The sequence below is a fragment of the Salmo trutta genome, chromosome 4 (assembly GCF_901001165.1).
Source record: "Salmo trutta chromosome 4, fSalTru1.1, whole genome shotgun sequence".
NCBI classification, from domain to species: Eukaryota; Metazoa; Chordata; class Actinopteri; order Salmoniformes; family Salmonidae; genus Salmo; species Salmo trutta.
Genome location: NC_042960.1, coordinates 4,917,113 through 4,935,346, shown reverse-complemented (window position 1 = coordinate 4,935,346; position 18,234 = coordinate 4,917,113). Strand labels below are relative to the sequence as shown.

The following is an 18,234-nucleotide window of genomic DNA, read 5'->3' as shown; positions in this document are numbered from 1 at the left end:
CTGCCTCTAATTGGGAACCATATTAGCACCAACATAGAAATAAACATACTAGATCACCCCCTAGTCACACCCTGACCTACTATACCATAGAGAACCAAGGGCTCTCTATGGCCAAGGCATGACACTAGGCTAAACTGTAACCTAGTTTAAAGGCAGCCTGTTTGTATGTAATACCACTGCATTTACCACAGTACTTTGTCTCAAATGACATCAACATACACGGTAATACCCTTCCTAAAATGTTTTCTTTGGATCTATATTAATAGATGACCTCAAACACACCTCACCCACTGCTGTTTGTAATTTCATCCCAGAAACCCCCAACCCCCTAAAAGAGGAGCCCTAGCCTGGTCCTGCCTCTGCACCATACACCCCCAACCCCCTAAATGAGGGGCCTGAGCCTGGTCCTGCCTCTGCAAAGTACACCCCCAACCTCCTAAAAGAGTGGCCCTAGCCTGGTCCTGCATCTGCAAAGTACACCCCCAACTTCCTAAATGAGGGGCCCTAGCCTGGTCCTGCCTCTGCAAAGTACTCCCCCAACCTCCTAAAAGAGGTGCCCGAGCCTGGTTCTGCCTCCGCACAATTCACATAGTCTAATTGTTGGCAGATGTGGCACTCTGTTTCTCTGTGGTACCGATTCACATTGAGGTATTTGTGCTCCTCTCTCTCTCTGTAGTGTACAGTGGGAGTTAATGGACGGTCTCTGTTACCTCCACAACTGTGCTTTGACATCTATTCATCAGCGTTTCGTCCACATAATGTGTTTCAAATTTGACTTCAGTGTTGCGTTCAGTGAATGAATAGCGATCATTTGAATATCTGTAGAGACAGAGCACTACAACGAGACATCGGAAGTCCGACTTCGTCAGACTCAGTAAGGTCAGTTCGGTTTCAGTTCGATTATTAAAAAAGTATCACTGTTTTCGATTTCGGTTTCGATTACTTGAGTTGAATGCTGTAACAACACAGAATAAAACAATTAATAAAAGTCCAATGATGGTAGTGACTGCCCATTACTGCTTATTAACTATAATTTATTCACATTACTTTACTTCAATAAAATATTTCAGTTGTATATATTACATTTGTTTTATTTGATGACTATTTCATTCCAAGTCATCTCATCTCGATAGAGCTGCTGCCTATGCTGTCTGACAAAATTACTATTTTAGTAGTTCTTCAAAGTCAATAAGGCATTATGACTGCTGAATACCAACTATTAATCTCTTTGATCATGCATTTTCAGGTAGAGATACCTCACAATCAACTGCTGCTCTCTACATCCCCTCACGATAGTACACTCTTGTCTCTTCTGTAGCAGGTGTAAAATATACACAGACCGGACAAGTAGATGCACAATGGATTATGGTCAATGTAGTTAATTACCACGTTTTATGTGCTAAACTATGTGGAATATTGGCATGTTGGAAACTGCAACTCCCTTTTATATCGCACAGTTCAGGCTGGATCTGATTTATCTCTAGAGAAACTGTGCAATGTGCGCCACTGAACTCACAGGAAAAAAAGAACGAAATGGAATTCAAATAATTGAACCGATATTGGTCAATTAGTTGTTTAAAAAACAAAAAATAACAGAAATTGCAGTTAATCGATCTATACTGATGCCTCATTCGGATTGAAATGAAAAGTCTCTATAGCTACTTTTTCATCAAATACCTGGTTATACTGGTTACGTCCCAAATTGCACCCTATTCCCTATATAGGGCACTACTTTTGACCAGAGCCCTATGGTGCGCTACATAAGGAATAAGGTTCCATTCGGGACGCAAACACTGACACAGATGTCAGTGATAACCTGTCTGACTGGCTTTTTCTCTGGTTGTGGGTTGGGTCCATCCTTTCCCATCCACTTCTGCCTTGATCTCACACAACTCGCTCAGCAGGAAGTGTGACTGGGTCATTTGCAAGCCCTGCACACACAAACTGCCACAAGTCATTATACAACAACCACACTATTAGCTGTGTGGTGTGCTTACAGTTAGATCTGCTCCCCTAGCATTAGCCTTGTTCATTCTGTGGCAATATACCTTTAGAGATTATCCAAACATTCAACTATGCTATCTTGCCTTGTACTGTTGTCTTCCTATCAGGGAAAAGTGGTGTGTTTCATTTGGATTGACTCTTGCTGAGTGGCTTACTTACTGACGTCAGAGGTTCTTACTGCTGATCGCAGCAACAAAACCCAAGCCTTTGATTTGATCCTGAAACACAGTTAGCGTTTTCTGTTAATACTGCAACCAATGTTAGTGGTACCATCTCTGTGCTGGTTTTCAATGGCGTCAATATGCATTGACTGCATGGCCCTGTCCTCCCATATCCAGGTCCACAGAGGTCAGTGCTGATAGGTTGGGGTTGATCATTAGCCCAGCCTGGACTGCAAATGTGTAACCTTGGGGTTTACCCCTCTGAACCAACTGACCCTGGATCATGGAAGACTCAGTCAGCCTGGACTGGCCCTGGCTCTGCACGGCTTAGACACTGTAGCATGTGTTATTGACCTGTGCACACCAAGCTGCTACACAGATAAAGCCCTGTGTCCTTCTTTGTGTGTGTGTGTGTGTGTGTGTGTGTGTGTGTGCGTGTGTGTGTGTGTGTGTGCGCGCCCGCGTGTATGAAACCAAACGCACAGCAACCCAAACACACGCAACTGTGTAAACCGGCAACATGCTTCACAACCCACCCAACCTCACACAGCACACTCTCCAACCCCTCTGCCTCCCTCTACACCAACCATCCACCATTCCCTTTGTCTCTGCGCCACAGTCAATATAACTGACTAAACTTGATGAACTGTTGTGCGCCGCAAAGTTAATTTCTTTCAGAGTGCACGGTAGCCATGGCGACCACCTTATTAGTGCGCTAAAGCAATCTGCTCTAAACATTAACTGGAGCGCGACTGAGTGGACAAAAGCTGCACTGGCAGGGAGTACATGTGCTTTACGCATTGATCCTACTCAGAGGGGATCGATAGAAAGCCACATTTGTGGTTGTTGCTGCTATGGTAGTGTTCGGCCATTTTGATTTTCTGTTTTCTCAAAACCAGACTTCTTTTAGTTACTTTTTTTGAGATATACTACATTTCAAAAGCTGCTTTCTCCCAGTGCTGCAGTGAAACTCCATATTTAGATGGTGGTTTAGTATTACCTTGCTGACTGTATGCTGCCTTGCACTGTAGCACTTTTGGTGCCGCTTTTGGGAGCAAATTGCTGTTAATGATTTAAATAAAAATGGAATTGAATACCTTATATGATTGATCTGTTACACTTGACTGAAAGCATCTTTACCCGCTGACCCAAGACTCATCTATCATGAAGCGAAAAATGTATGTCATTTTCAGGCCAACTTTTGAGGGATCCCAATGTTTCTATTCTGCAAGCCCCCAGATCTGGCAGTATACTTAGCTCACCTCACTGGAACATTTATTTAGCAAATGCTTTGTTTCTGTTTGAACGATCCAAATCCAACCCAGGGTGCCTTTAAACAGGAAGGGGAGGAGCCTTTAAACAGGAAGGGGATGTGCCTTTAAACAGGAAAGGGGGGGTGCCTTTAAACAGGAAGGGGAAGTGAACAGTAAACAGGGTGCAGGGAAACATATGAAAAGGAAATCATAACATTAGATACACATGGCAGTGGAAGAATCCAAAAGCCAAAACGCCTTCTCAACAGATCTTATCATTAAATAAAATTGGGCTGATCTGTATGAAAGACACATGAGAACTGGGGGCCTATCTAAAATATGTAGTAGTTGCACACAAAACAACAACAACAAATAGGCCAGTCATTTTACATCTCTTCTCTTGGTAACATTTAACATTAAGTTGCGCTTGTGTAGTAATAACAATGTGTTACACAGTAATACAGTAATATCTTTTAAATTATAGGCATTATGTTAGGTTACATCCAAAGCATAAATGCCGTGTGTGCCCCAGGACTTAAGTGAATGAGAAATATCCACCGTTTGAGCTCATCTGGCAAAATATTGATATCCTTCCACCGCATTGGTTTCCAAGCAGCCTGACCTAAACGACTGTTGCTATGGTCCCTCTTTTCCCTCCACTCAGCTGACAGGAGGCACGTGACTCCCTCTCCTTATATGGAAGCAGCAGGATCACAAATCACTCTGAGTGAGGGATGCGTTCTACGAATTAAGGTTCCCAGAGAAGGACATTGAGTCACCACTAATCAAGTGGCAGATTCATTTATTTTTCCTACCGTGCCATTTCTCTTACACCCTTATATAGTTTTTTATGTTGCTCTCATTCATTTAAATGACTCATAGAGCTATATGAATCATTAATCATGTTGCACTACCATCAGGCCGTTTAGTAGGTTACTGTGCATAGCTGTACATATAGACTGTTATTCCTTTCACTGTGAATGTCTTCCCTGGCCTGTAGGCCTATAGTCAAACACTTCTGGAAGACTAAGCAAAGGACTGTGGTGTGGTGTAGATAAGGGTCCATTATTCAATCAGTAGAGCAGGGGAGGACACAACAGTTCACTCCACCAAGGGAATCAAAAAATAAAGATGGCCTCCCGCCACTGCTAAAACCTCCTAAACCTGCTGAACCAGACTTTTTCCGCAATTCGCAATGTAAATACGTACGTCTGCATGAAAAACAAACAGCCTTGACATTGAGAGGGGGAAGGGATTGAAAGGAGAAGCACCAGCTGCCGCACCGGTCACATTCCACTGAGGAAACCTCATATCTGAGGCTGGGCTAGGCTGCTCGCTATGAGCCTTCAGAAGAAGTTAGTGATGTCACTCAATGCAAAGTATGGCCTTGAGTAAGGGTTATGCTCTTGAATGACATTCAGGACCAGCTGTCTTTGTGTGCTCCATGCTGCTCCCTGTGTAGACAACAGGGGAGCCAGTTGGAGCCCTGGTAACCTTTTCAATGACAGCTCCCGGAGTTGGAGGGAGAAGCCACTTTACCTGACAGCCATTTTAGTAGGGCGTGTGAAATGCCAGCGACCTCACGATACGATATAATCACAATACTTAGGTGCCGATACGAGATTTATTGCGATTCTCACAATTCTATATGCATTGCAATTTTGATACTGCAGAAAGACAATAGAGAGCATGAGCAAATTAGTTTTTAATCAGTCAGGGAAATAAAAGTGCTAAAAAAAACATTTGGTAACTTTTTAAAAAGAAGATAGAGAACAAGCTATAGGATGAAAAATACCAGCGTTGTAGCACAGGTACAGCCGACTACCTCTAGCTAACTCTATGTACAGTAGCATTTTATAGATTTTTTAAAACCGATTCTTGGAGTCAAATATAATAATAATAATAATAATAATATTCAGTACATTTTAGATGAAGGCAAACAGTCTCAGAAGAAGCAGTTGTTTATATGCGGTCCCTGTGTGGATTCCTCAATCATGGGGAGAGGATTGGGTTCCTCTTCAGATCATGCGACTCACTAATGAAGGCATTAGTTATGGAGATACATTTTCAGATCTTAACCTTTAAAAAAAAAAAATCACAGATCCGAATGCAGATTGTGCAGCTCGGTGCTTTGACAGTAAAATGCTTTCATCCTTCTCTATTGGCCTTAAAAGGAACACTTTGATTATCCAATTACACCACTACTTTCTGGTTTCAGATCTCTAGATATCTGATTCTCCCTTGTGTCCTTAGAGTATACTATTTAAGTTACTGGCATTGATTGACCTCCTTCACACTATGGATGGGTTCTGACCCATAACCCTTAGCTTCTCACTCTAACTCTGCTGGTTTGTGGTTGGGTTGTTCTTAGAGTAACTACTAGCCAAGCATCTTGATGACGTGTGTGTGTGTGTGTGTGTGTGTGTGTGTGTGTGTGTGTGTGTACTGCCGCTCTCCACACACTCACAACCACGTGTTATAAACCATCAGACAACTAGTAGTCAACCAGACTGTATCAGACAGCTAGTAGTCAACCAGACTGTATCAGACAGCTAGTAGTCAACCAGACTGTATCAGACAGCTAGTAGTCAACCAGACTGTATCAGACAGCTAGTAGTCAACCAGACTGTATCAGACAGCTAGTAGCCAACCAGACTGTATCAGACAGCTAGTAGCCAACCAGACTGTATCAGACAGCTAGTAGCCGACCAGACTGTATCAGACAGCTAGTAGCCGACCAGACTGTATCAGACAGCTAGTAGCCGACCAGACTGTATCAGACAGCTAGTAGCCGACCAGACTGTATCAGACAGCTAGTAGTCCACCAGACTGTATCAGACAGCTAGTAGTCGACCAGACTGTATCAGACAGCTAGTAGTCGACCAGACTGTATCAGACAGCTAGTAGTCGACCAGACTGTATCAGACAGCTAGTAGTCGACCAGACTGTATCAGACAGCTAGTAGTCGACCAGACTGTATCAGACAGCTAGTAGTCAACCAGACTGTATCAGACAGCTAGTAGTCAACCAGACTGTATCAGACAGCTAGTAGCCAACCAGACTGTATCAGACAGCTAGTAGTCGACCAGACTGTATCAGACAGCTAGTAGTCGACCAGACTGTATCAGACAGCTAGTAGTCGACCAGACTGTATCAGACAGCTAGTAGTCAACCAGACTGTATCAGACAGCTAGTAGTCAACCAGACTGTATCAGACAGCTAGTAGTCAACCAGACTGTATCAGACAGCTAGTAGTCAACCAGACTGTATCAGACAGCTAGTAGTCGACCAGACTGTATCAGACAGCTAGTAGTCAACCAGACTGTATCAGACAGCTATTAGTCGACCAGACTGTATCAGACAGCTAGTAGTCGACCAGACTGTATCAGACAGCTAGTAGTCAACCAGACTGTATCAGACAGCTAGTAGTCAACCAGACTGTATCAGACAGCTAGTAGTCAACCAGACTGTATCAGACAGCTAGTAGTCAACCAGACTGTATCAGACAGCTAGTAGTCAACCAGACTGTATCAGACAGCTAGTAGTCAACCAGACTGTATCAGACAGCTAGTAGCCAACCAGACTGTATCAGACAGCTAGTAGCCAACCAGACTGTATGAGACAGCTAGTAGCCAACCAGACTGTATCAGACAGCTAGTAGTCGACCAGACTGTATCAGACAGCTAGTAGCCTACCAGACTGTATCAGACAGCTAGTAGTCGACCAGACTGTATCAGACAGCTAGTAGTCTATCAGACAGCTAGTAGTCAACCAGACTGTATCAGACAGCTAGTAGTCAACCAGACTATATCAGACAGCTAGTAGTCAACCAGACTGTATCAGACAGCTAGTAGTCAACCAGACTGTATCAGACAGCTGGTAGTCAACCAGACTGTATCAGACAGCTAGTAGTCAACCAGACTGTATCAGACAGCTAGTAGTCAACCAGACTGTATCAGACAGCTAGTAGTCAACCAGACTGTATCAGACAGCTAGTAGTCAACCAGACTGTATCAGACAGCTAGTAGTCGACCAGACTGTATCAGACAGCTAGTAGTCGACCAGACTGTATCAGACAGCTAGTAGTCGACCAGACTGTATCAGACAGCTAGTAGTCGACCAGACTGTATCAGACAGCTAGTAGTCGACCAGACTGTATCAGACAGCTAGTAGTCGACCAGACTGTATCAGACAGCTAGTAGTCGACCAGACTGTATCAGACAGCTAGTAGTCGACCAGACTGTATCAGACAGCTAGTAGTCGACCAGACTGTATCAGACAGCTAGTAGTCAACCAGACTGTATCAGACAGCTAGTAGTCAACCAGACTGTATCAGACAGCTAGTAGTCAACCAGACTGTATCAGACAGCTAGTAGTCAACCAGACTGTATCAGACAGCTAGTAGTCAACCAGACTGTTTCAGACAGCTAGTAGTCAACCAGACTGTTTCAGACAGCTAGTAGTCAACCAGACTGTATCAGACAGCTAGTAGTCAACCAGACTATATCAGACAGCTAGTAGTCAACCAGACTGTATCAGACAGCTGGTAGTCAACCAGACTGCATCAGACAGCTAGTAGTCAACCAGACTGCATCAGACAGCTAGTAGTCAACCAGACTGCATCAGACAGCTAGTAGTCAACCAGACTGCATCAGACAGCTAGTAGTCAACCAGACTGTATCAGACAGCTAGTAGTCAACCAGACTGTATCAGACAGCTAGTAGTCGACCAGACTGTATCAGACAGCTAGTAGTCGACCAGACTGTATCAGACAGCTAGTAGTCGACCAGACTTTATCAGACAGCTAGTAGTCGACCAGACTGTATCAGACAGCTAGTAGTCGACCAGACTGTATCAGACAGCTAGTAGTCAACCAGACTGTATCAGACAGCTAGTAGTCAACCAGACTGTATCAGACAGCTAGTAGTCAACCAGACTGTATCAGACAGCTAGTAGTCAACCAGACTGTTTCAGACAGCTAGTAGTCAACCAGACTATATCAGACAGCTAGTAGTCAACCAGACTGTATCAGACAGCTGGTAGTCAACCAGACTGTATCAGACAGCTAGTAGTCAGCCAGACTGTATCAGACAGCTAGTAGTCAACCAGACTGTATCAGACAGCTAGTAGTCAACCAGACTGTATCAGACAGCTAGTAGTCAACCAGACTGTATCAGACAGCTAGTAGTCAACCAGACTGTATCAGACAGCTAGTAGTCAACCAGACTGTATCAGACAGCTAGTAGTCAACCAGACTGTATCAGACAGCTAGTAGTCAACCAGACTGTATCAGACAGCTAGTAGTCAACCAGACTGTATCAGACAGCTAGTAGTCAACCAGACTGTATCAGACAGCTAGTAGTCAACCAGACTGTATCAGACAGCTAGTAGTCAACCAGACTGCATCAGACAGCTAGTAGTCGACCAGACTGCATCAGACAGCTAGTAGTCAACCAGACTGTATCAGACAGCTAGTATTCAACCAGACTGTATCAGACAGCTAGTAGTCAACCAGACTGTATCAGACAGCTAGTAGTCAACCAGACTGTATCAGACAGCTAGTAGTCAACCAGACTGTATCAGACAGCTAGTAGTCAACCAGACTGTATCAGACAGCTAGTAGTCAACCAGACTGTATCAGACAGCTAGTAGTCAACCAGACTGTATCAGACAGCTAGTAGTCAACCAGACTGTTTCAGACAGCTAGTAGTCAACCAGACTGTATCAGACAGCTAGTAGTCAACCAGACTATATCAGACAGCTAGTAGTCAACCAGACTGTATCAGACAGCTGGTAGTCAACCAGACTGTATCAGACAGCTAGTAGTCAACCAGACTGCATCAGACAGCTAGTAGTCAACCAGACTGTATCAGACAGCTAGTAGTCAACCAGACTGTATCAGACAGCTAGTAGTCGACCAGACTGTATCAGACAGCTAGTAGTCAACCAGACTGTATCAGACAGCTAGTAGTCGACCAGACTGTATCAGACAGCTAGTAGTCAACCAGACTGTATCAGACAGCTAGTAGTCGACCAGACTGTATCAGACAGCTAGTAGTCGACCAGACTGTATCAGACAGCTAGTAGTCAACCAGACTGTATCAGACAGCTAGTAGTCAACCAGACTGTATCAGACAGCTAGTAGTCAACCAGACTGTATCAGACAGCTAGTAGTCAACCAGACTGTATCAGACAGCTAGTAGTCAACCAGACTGTATCAGACAGCTAGTAGTCAACCAGACTGTATCAGACAGCTAGTAGTCAACCAGACTGTATCAGACAGCTAGTAGTCAACCAGACTGTATCAGACAGCTAGTAGTCAACCAGACTGTTTCAGACAGCTAGTAGTCAACCAGACTGTATCAGACAGCTAGTAGTCAACCAGACTATATCAGACAGCTAGTAGTCAACCAGACTGTATCAGACAGCTGGTAGTCAACCAGACTGTATCAGACAGCTAGTAGTCAACCAGACTGTATCAGACAGCTAGTAGTCAACCAGACTGTATCAGACAGCTAGTAGTCAACCAGACTGTATCAGACAGCTAGTAGTCAACCAGACTGTATCAGACAGCTAGTAGTCAACCAGACTGTATCAGACAGCTAGTAGTCAACCAGACTGTATCAGACAGCTAGTAGTCAACCAGACTGTATCAGACAGCTAGTAGTCAACCAGACTGTATCACCACCACAACACCCCTGCCGAGTTACAATGGATCAATCTTACACACACACACATATGCACACGTACACACACACACACACACACACACACACACACACACACACACACACACACACACACACACACACACACACACACACACACACACACACACACACACACACTCACACACACACACACACACACACACACTAACATGTTTGATCGGGTCTTTAATGAAAAATTCCCCTGGCGCTGTTTTATATCTGTATTGGATTTAGACACTGTAGTGTAGTGTTCAGTTGTTTTATCTAACCCTGAACTCTCTGAACTTTGCTACCCTGACAGAACTCTACCCAGCTTGGCTATATTTGAAGTTGTAAGGCAATGCTAGGGCAACTCCACTCACTCAGTCACGTGGTGGTTTTGACTTACTCTACATTCTTGACAAAGGGAAAATTAACTCGTTTTCCATTTGCACAGCTGGTAACAGTAAATATCCCCCCAGATTTTAGAAAACCACATTTGCTATTGAATTGACACCTCTTCAAATAGTCTGCCTCATCAAAAGGCAACATAGAGGAAACCAACACGAAAGATTCTCGGAAGGGGAGATATTAAAGTGAAACAAATCTAAACGCCTTCAGAGGTGTGTGTTTGATACTCCAATATTCCGCTTTTTGGGGTTTCATTTCTGCCATGACTTCAGCCACAGTAAACCTCTTTCCTTTATTCATCTGAGAAAGGCTCAACCAGTAAAAGTTACAACCAGTGAGTAATTACAAGAAAAGCACCTAGTCATTCCATGCGCTGAGCAAACTGAATACCCGTTTCTCATTACTTTTGTTTGATCTTTGGACTGAATATTGCAACACGGTATGAAAACAGATAGCATGCTTCTAGTTACTAGCTTGGAGCCAGCCGTACTAGCGTGTAGGCTTATTTAGGCGTTCACGTGCTCTGGAGTCTCTGCTGTCAGCGTGGCGGGAGCTCAGAGAGACGCTGACGCTGTCTTTAGCGTTGCCATGTTCTGCTTTCCAGACACTACCTTGGCCAGCGTCAATCTTCGTCTCTCGCTCACTCGCTTCACCTCTCCGCCTCCCCCCTTCCTTTCGCTTGTGGTGGTGTCGGGGACCGATGGCAGCGTTCAAATATCTTGAGAGCGGAGAGGAGTGGCCGAGTGGCGGGAACGGGGAAGAGATGCTGCTCGCTCTCGGAGCTGTTACGTAACGAGGTCTACTCTGGAATGCCTGGATGGTGTTTGTAAACAGTGGTGGCCATGTGCTCACACTCACGTGGAGACCGGAAAGGGAGTTCTGTCCTAGTCGTGCCCTCACCGGCAGGTCTCCTCACCCCTGAGGTAAACCCCAACCGGCTGACATCGATACACACTTCAAGGGCCAAAAGAACACTCCCTCCGGTCGGCCCGTGCCACTTAGTCTCATCGAGACAGCCTTATCACTCTGAACCGTAGCCATAATTAAAACACAGACAGACGAATGGAAGGGCCAAGGCCTTTTCGAGAGAGAGAGAGAGAGAGTTACAACACTGTATATAGACATGAGTGTAATGTTTACTGTACATTTTTATTGTTTTTTCACTTTTGTTTATTATCTACTTCACTTGCTTTGGAAATGTTAACATGTGTTTCCCATGCCAATAAAGCCCTTAAATGAGAGAGAGAGAGAGAGAGAGAGAGAGAGAGAGAGAGAGAGAGAGAGAGAGAGAGAGAGAGAGAGAGAGAGAGAGAGAGAGAGAGAGAGAGAGAGAGGTGTTCTGTTGTGGGTAGAGATACAAGATGTTGCTTAATCACAGGAAGAAGATAATTGTGTAATTCTAGCGATGAGTAACAACCAGGGCAGGGCCAAAAAGAAAAACTGTGGTTTCTATACCAACAGTCAAATGCCAAACGAGGACTGAAATGCTGGGTGATCTTTTGGGAAATGAAACTCTTTCATAATATTGTTTAGAAATACACATTATAGAGGCTGAAAAGCTAGAAGTGACTCATTTGAACACAACCTAAAAGCCTTGTGATGAGACAATCTACAGAGGTTCTAATGTAAATCATAAAGTAGACTATCTGGACAACATGCACGTTGAAAGTAAAGGCCATGCACATTGAATGACCTTCTAAAGAAATTGCATCCAATACACTCATGTAATAAGGCATTAATAACTGTTACGGATACAGGTATCCTGAGTGTGTATCCTGTATGTGTATTTCTTTTCTCTCCTTCTCCTCCTCACAGGTGACAATCATCACTCCCCAATCAGTCACTAATCAGCCACAAACAGAAGACACCTGCTCCTCTTCCCTCACCCAATCACAGCCCCTTTCCCTTGGTTTAAAAACCCAGTCAGTTGTTTTCTCCCCAGACCAATCTTTGTGTTCATTCTCTCTCTCTCTCTGTGTCTCAAGCTCTCACTATATCTCTCTCTTTCTGTATTGATCTCTCTTTTGAATTGCAACTACATGTCACTTTGTCCACCCCACCTGTGAGTATTGTTTTGTTGTTTGACTGTTTGTTTGTTTGGTGGGAAAAGGGGGTACCAAGACAAGTCGCCCATGGGCATACATTACCCGTAGGAATACTTTGTCTAAGTACCCTAGTTAGAACTGGGCGGACCACCCACTGTATTTTTGGTTAGTTAGCTAGCTGTTATTGAAGTAGGCTAGACTAGTTTAGGGGTGTTTTTGGATTATTGTTTCTTTGCTTGGGTCCAGCTCAGCCCCTTTTCTCACACCCCATTACCGTGTGTTTATAAATAAACCATTAGAGTTTGACGGTAGATTGTAGTGGTCTGTGGTTATTTGTTCTCACGGTTACTTTTTCACTATTATAATTTGCATGATTTATGTTACGGGTCTCGTTGCCATCCCCCCTAGACTGCTGGGCCAAAGAGTATTTGTAACAATAACCAATTGCAAGTTTTACCACGGTTCTTCAACTATCGAGGCTGGGAGCAGCAGAGAGCTAAATCAATATCTCCAGAGGTCAATATGAGACACAGTATGTCGCCATTTTGTCTGAGGAGGAGGAACGTGATCAACAGAGCCAGGTTGGTAGCTACACAGAGGCAATGCATTTCAAAATGTATCTTAACCTGTTCCACTGTGTCATCTCTGCAGCAGGGTTACCGTGGCCTTTGGGGTCGAAATGTGATGCGTGGGCTGCGGTTGGAGGTCAGAGGTAAAACCCAGCCCATTGTGAATGGACAGCATTGTTGCAGAAACCATGGAGACTGAAACCACTGGACATTCTTACCCCCAAAGCTTGATATTGTCTTTCTCCCTTAGATAACATAAAGGGGAAGAAGCAAGGGGAGTAGTCCAACCATACCCAGTTTTATCAGTGGGTGTGGATTGATGAGAACAGCCATGCCCCCCCCCTCTGGCCACCATGTACAGTGAGGGAAAAAAGTATTTGATCCCCTGTTGATTTTGTACGTTTGCCCACTGACAAAGAAATGATCAGTCTATAAGTTTAATGGTAGGTTTATTTGAACAGTGAGAGACAGAATAACAACAAAAAAATCCAGAAAAACGCATGTCAAAAATGTTATAAATTGATTCGCATTTTAATGAGGGAAATAAGTACTTGACCCCCTCTCAATCAGAAAGATTTCTGGCTCCCAGGTGTCTTTTATACATGTAATGAGCTGAGATTAGGAGCACACTCTTAAAGGGAGTGCTCCTAATCTCAGCTTGTTGCCTGTATAAAAGACACCTGTCCACAGAAGCAATCAATCAATCAGATTCCAAACTCTCCACCATGGCCAAGACCAAAGAGCTCTCCAAGGATGTCAGGGACAAGATTGTAGACCTACACAAGGCTGGAATGGGATACAAGACCATCGCCAAGCAGCTTGGTGAGAAGGTGACAACATTTGATGTGATTATTTGCAAATGGAAGAAACACAAAAGAACTGTCAATCTCCCTCGGCCTGGGGCTCCATGCAAGATCTCACCTCGTGGAGTTGCAATGATCATGACAACGGTGAGGAATCAGCCCAGAACTACACGGGAGGATCTTGTCAATGATCTCAAGGCAGCTGGGACCATAGTCACCAAGAAAACAATTGGTAACACACTACGCCGTGAAAGACTGAAATCCTGCAGCGCCTGCAAGGTCCCCCTGCTCAAGAAAGCACATATACATGCCTGTCTGAAGTTTGCCAATGAACATCTGAATGATTCAGAGGACAACTGGGTGAAAGTGTTGTGGTCAGATGAGACCAAAATGGAGCTCTTTGGCATCAACTCAACTCGCTGTGTTTGGAGGAGGAGGAATGCTGCCTACGACCCCAAGAACACCATCCCCACCGTCAAACATGGCGGTGGAAACATTATGCTTTGGGGGTGTTTTTCTGCTAAGGGGACAGGACAACTTCACTGCATCAAAGGGACGATGGATGGGGCCATGTACCATCAAATCTTGGGTGAGAACCTCCTTCCCTCAGCCATGGCATTGAAAATGGGTCGTGGATGGGTATTCCAGCATGACAATGACCCAAAACACACAGCCAAGGCAACAAAGGAGTGGCTCAAGAAGAAGCACATTAGGGTCCTGGAGTGGCTTAGCCAGTCTCCAGACCTTAATCCCATAGAAAATCTGTGGAGGGAGCTGAAGGTTTGAGTTGCCAAACGTCAGCCTCGAAACCTTAATGACTTGGAGAAGATCTGCAAAGAGGAGTGGGACAAAATCTCTCCTGAGATGTGTGCAAACCTGGTGGCCAACTACAAGAAACGTCTGACCTCTGTGATTGCCAACAAGGGTTTTGCCACCAAGTACTAAGTCATGTTTTGCAGAGGGGGTCAAATACTTATTTCCCTCATTAAAATGCAAATCATTTTATAACATTTTTGACATGTGTTTTTCTGGATTCTTTTGTTGTTCTGTCTCTCACTGTTCAAATAAACCTACCATTAAAATTATAGACTGATCATTTCTTTGTCAGTGAGCAAATGTACAAAATCAGCAGGGGATCAAATACTTTTTTCCCTCACTGTATTGACATTCTCCCTACTACAATCTGTGGTGCAGATATGGTGCCTTTTTCCAATGCTGATGTAACATCACATGTGGTGCTAATGGAAACAGCACAAAGGGAAAATGGAGATAGTGTGTTCAAGACAATATCTTGGCTTGCCAAGTGACTCCTGTCTTGTGTAAAGACCTCCTTCTTTGCTAAAATTAAACAATCTAGTCCTTGCTTTGGGCACAATATTTTACCCATAAATGAAGTATCAACTCTGACTTTTTATCTGTACTTATGATAGCACACTTATCTCTTGATAGAAGTTGAGAAACAAACTTTTGTATAGCAATCTTGCTGTCTGGTACCATCTAATATATCCATTGAAATAAAAATGTCTTCCTCGACTAACATTCTGCAGTATCAATGATGTAAGCAGTGCAATGTGCATTGCATTCAGTCTACTTACTGAGAAATGCAGTCAACAACTCAAGGAAGACACACAACTCAAAGACGAAGTCCCTGCATCCTCCAATATTGGCTTGCAGCTGTTTGATCCACTACAAAATAAAGCTAGTCTTAACCTTTAGCTTAAGATAAGCATACAGCTCCAATATGAATCAAGTAGAATTATTTTCACTCAAGGCCTATTTCTCTACATTATCTTATATGGGTCAAATGAGCCTCAAATGGCACAATTAATTTCAAAACATAAAAAAACAGTATACTACCTCATCCAGTCAAAACAAACTTCATGAGAAATATGGAGTACTACGGTGCACTCCCCTAGTTACGTTAGGAGATAGGTTGACGCTGCGCAGTCATTGACCATGCTTACCAAATCAAAACAGAGCCGGAGCCACATTGCCATTGTTGCATGGAAGGCTTTTGATGCCTTCTTCAAAATATAATTAAAATGTAAATATGTAAATATTGCTCTCTGTTCTCTGATATCACAGAGGAACATTTTAGTTTGCCAATAGTTCTGTGGTAAAGATATATATATTTTTGAAATTCTCTGTTTACTTTATATGGTGGAGTGATTGACTAAAATGCAGATGAAGATTTGCCTTAATCAACAGTTCAAATAGCTAGATTAGCTTTGAGGTTTGTCCTCGAGGCCCCTTTGACAAGCAACTGACATTTTTTGCATAACATAACTGCAGTTCCCTCCAATACGTTTCACCCCGTTAGGCTAGCTTTAGCCTACTACATTTACCCTGGCATTCCAAGCTATCACAGGTGATATTAGTTTGTAGCACTTGGCTGAGATTCCTTCATTGTTCTAGCATTAGCATATGCTAGCCTCTGCACCCTTGGCTGTGGTGTTTATTTACAACAGCTCATTAGTAGCCACTTGTTGTGCTGTGCACCCCCTGGGCAGGCATGCCTTACTCACAAACTACTACTGCTAGCTGCTATTGTGGGATGACCCCTGATTGAAAGTGCATGCAGGGCCAGAGCAATACACAAGCCCAAATACACAAATAAGGGCAAAAGATAGCAGGCCTTTATCTGTGTAATATTCTAGTAGGTCATTATGATGCTAATCCTAAATGTGGCCTGTTAGCAACTTCAGCAAAGATAACAGAAAAACAACACGCTCCATTAGCAACTAATTTGTTCAAGGGAGGAGAGGTGTTGGGCTAATAAAACCAGTCATCCTGGTTAGTGTAGCTTGGATGTGTGTAGGAATCCCTATTATTCGTTAGTACTCTATCTGACAGCTAGCATAGCATAGCTATGTACTGATGTGCATAGCTAATGATTAGCATAGCTAATGATGATGTGCCTTGTTTTGTTTTCTTTTCAATTAAAGTCAATTTATGTAAAATAAATACATTACAAAATACGGCAAATTGTAACAAAAACAAATGTCAACAACATCGAATCCTTTCTGTTCATCAGTAAAACATAAATGCAAATTGAGATCGAGTAAATGCTAGAAACACCTCCATTACTGCCTTTGTATTGACAACAATCTGTTTATTAAAGGTGCTGTCTGCTGCCTCCTTGCATGGCAGTGCATGTGGTTTGCCCAGACACATTATCTCAGACTCTCACAAAAGACAACATATATCATTTTATGTGTTAAATGATGAATATGTTAAACAGTAGGAAAACTGTTTGCATAATGCAAAGCTAACATGTCCTAATATGTTATATTATATTATAGTTGTTGTTGTTCAATTGCTGGATTCTTAACATTTTCATGGTGACTTCATGGTGTAACAGAGTCAACTTCTGGGAGACATATTTGTTGGGGTCTAGTTGGGAAAAAATATATATTTCGGAAAAGACCTACTTCCAGGATTCCAATTCTTGTGTCCTTCAGCTAATGGTGTGGTCGTATTGAGTTTCAATTTCCTTTAAAGCTTCTGACCTCATCATCCCTCTGCTATCCACCACAATTCTCTTCTCTCTTTTCCACTCCTTGGACTGCGCTGGCCTGCCTTTGTGTCTGCTTGTCATTCACCGGTGAATGCAATGAAAGCTGATTCACAGGATGCACAAAGCCAGAAGCTAGCTACTCTCCTCCGCTCCCAGCTCTCTTTCCCAGGCACTATAGTCTTAGTGATGGACTGGAGGCATAGTGCTGTTCTAAATTAGACCCAACATAGCAGAAAATAATCAACACAAGAACACAACCGTGAGACTACAAAGAAAAAAGGACAGAAACTGACTGCATGAATGATTTCTGGTTAAAGAGTCCTTCTCTATGATAGATTTGCAGAAGAAAATGATACATATTTTCCCTGTAAAACAAAGCACTCAAATAAAACATCAAAATAAGGACAATGGCCATTTTAGAGATTAGATATTTTTCAACTGGGAGCTAGCTGCTTCTCTGTTGCACTGAACATCAGAGGGATTTGCCTTGTTCATAATGCCTCAAGAAAAGTACTGAACAAGGTCTCCATTTTCTACACTAGACACATTCCTAAGGCTACTTGAGTGTCCACTGACCAACATTAGAGGGAAAAACTGATATCTCTATTTCAACTAGCAAAAAAAGAAAAAAGAAAATTGTCAGCCATGTTGGAAGGAGCAGCTTTATCTAATATCCCCCACCTTATTAATTTAGCTAGCTCATGCTTTTGCTGAGGGAACATTAGCATGCCTTGTACTAAGCCACAGAGCCACCGAAAAGACCAACAAAAGGTTAAAAGGAG

At 43.3% G+C, this 18,234-nt stretch overlaps 1 protein-coding gene across 1 annotated transcript in view; it reads right to left on the bottom strand.

Annotated features, from left to right (window-relative positions):
* Positions 1-18,234, bottom strand: part of LOC115191710 (methylcytosine dioxygenase TET2) — a 59,907-nt gene that overhangs the window by 41,303 nt on the left and 370 nt on the right. The gene's annotated exons all lie outside the window — the stretch shown is intronic.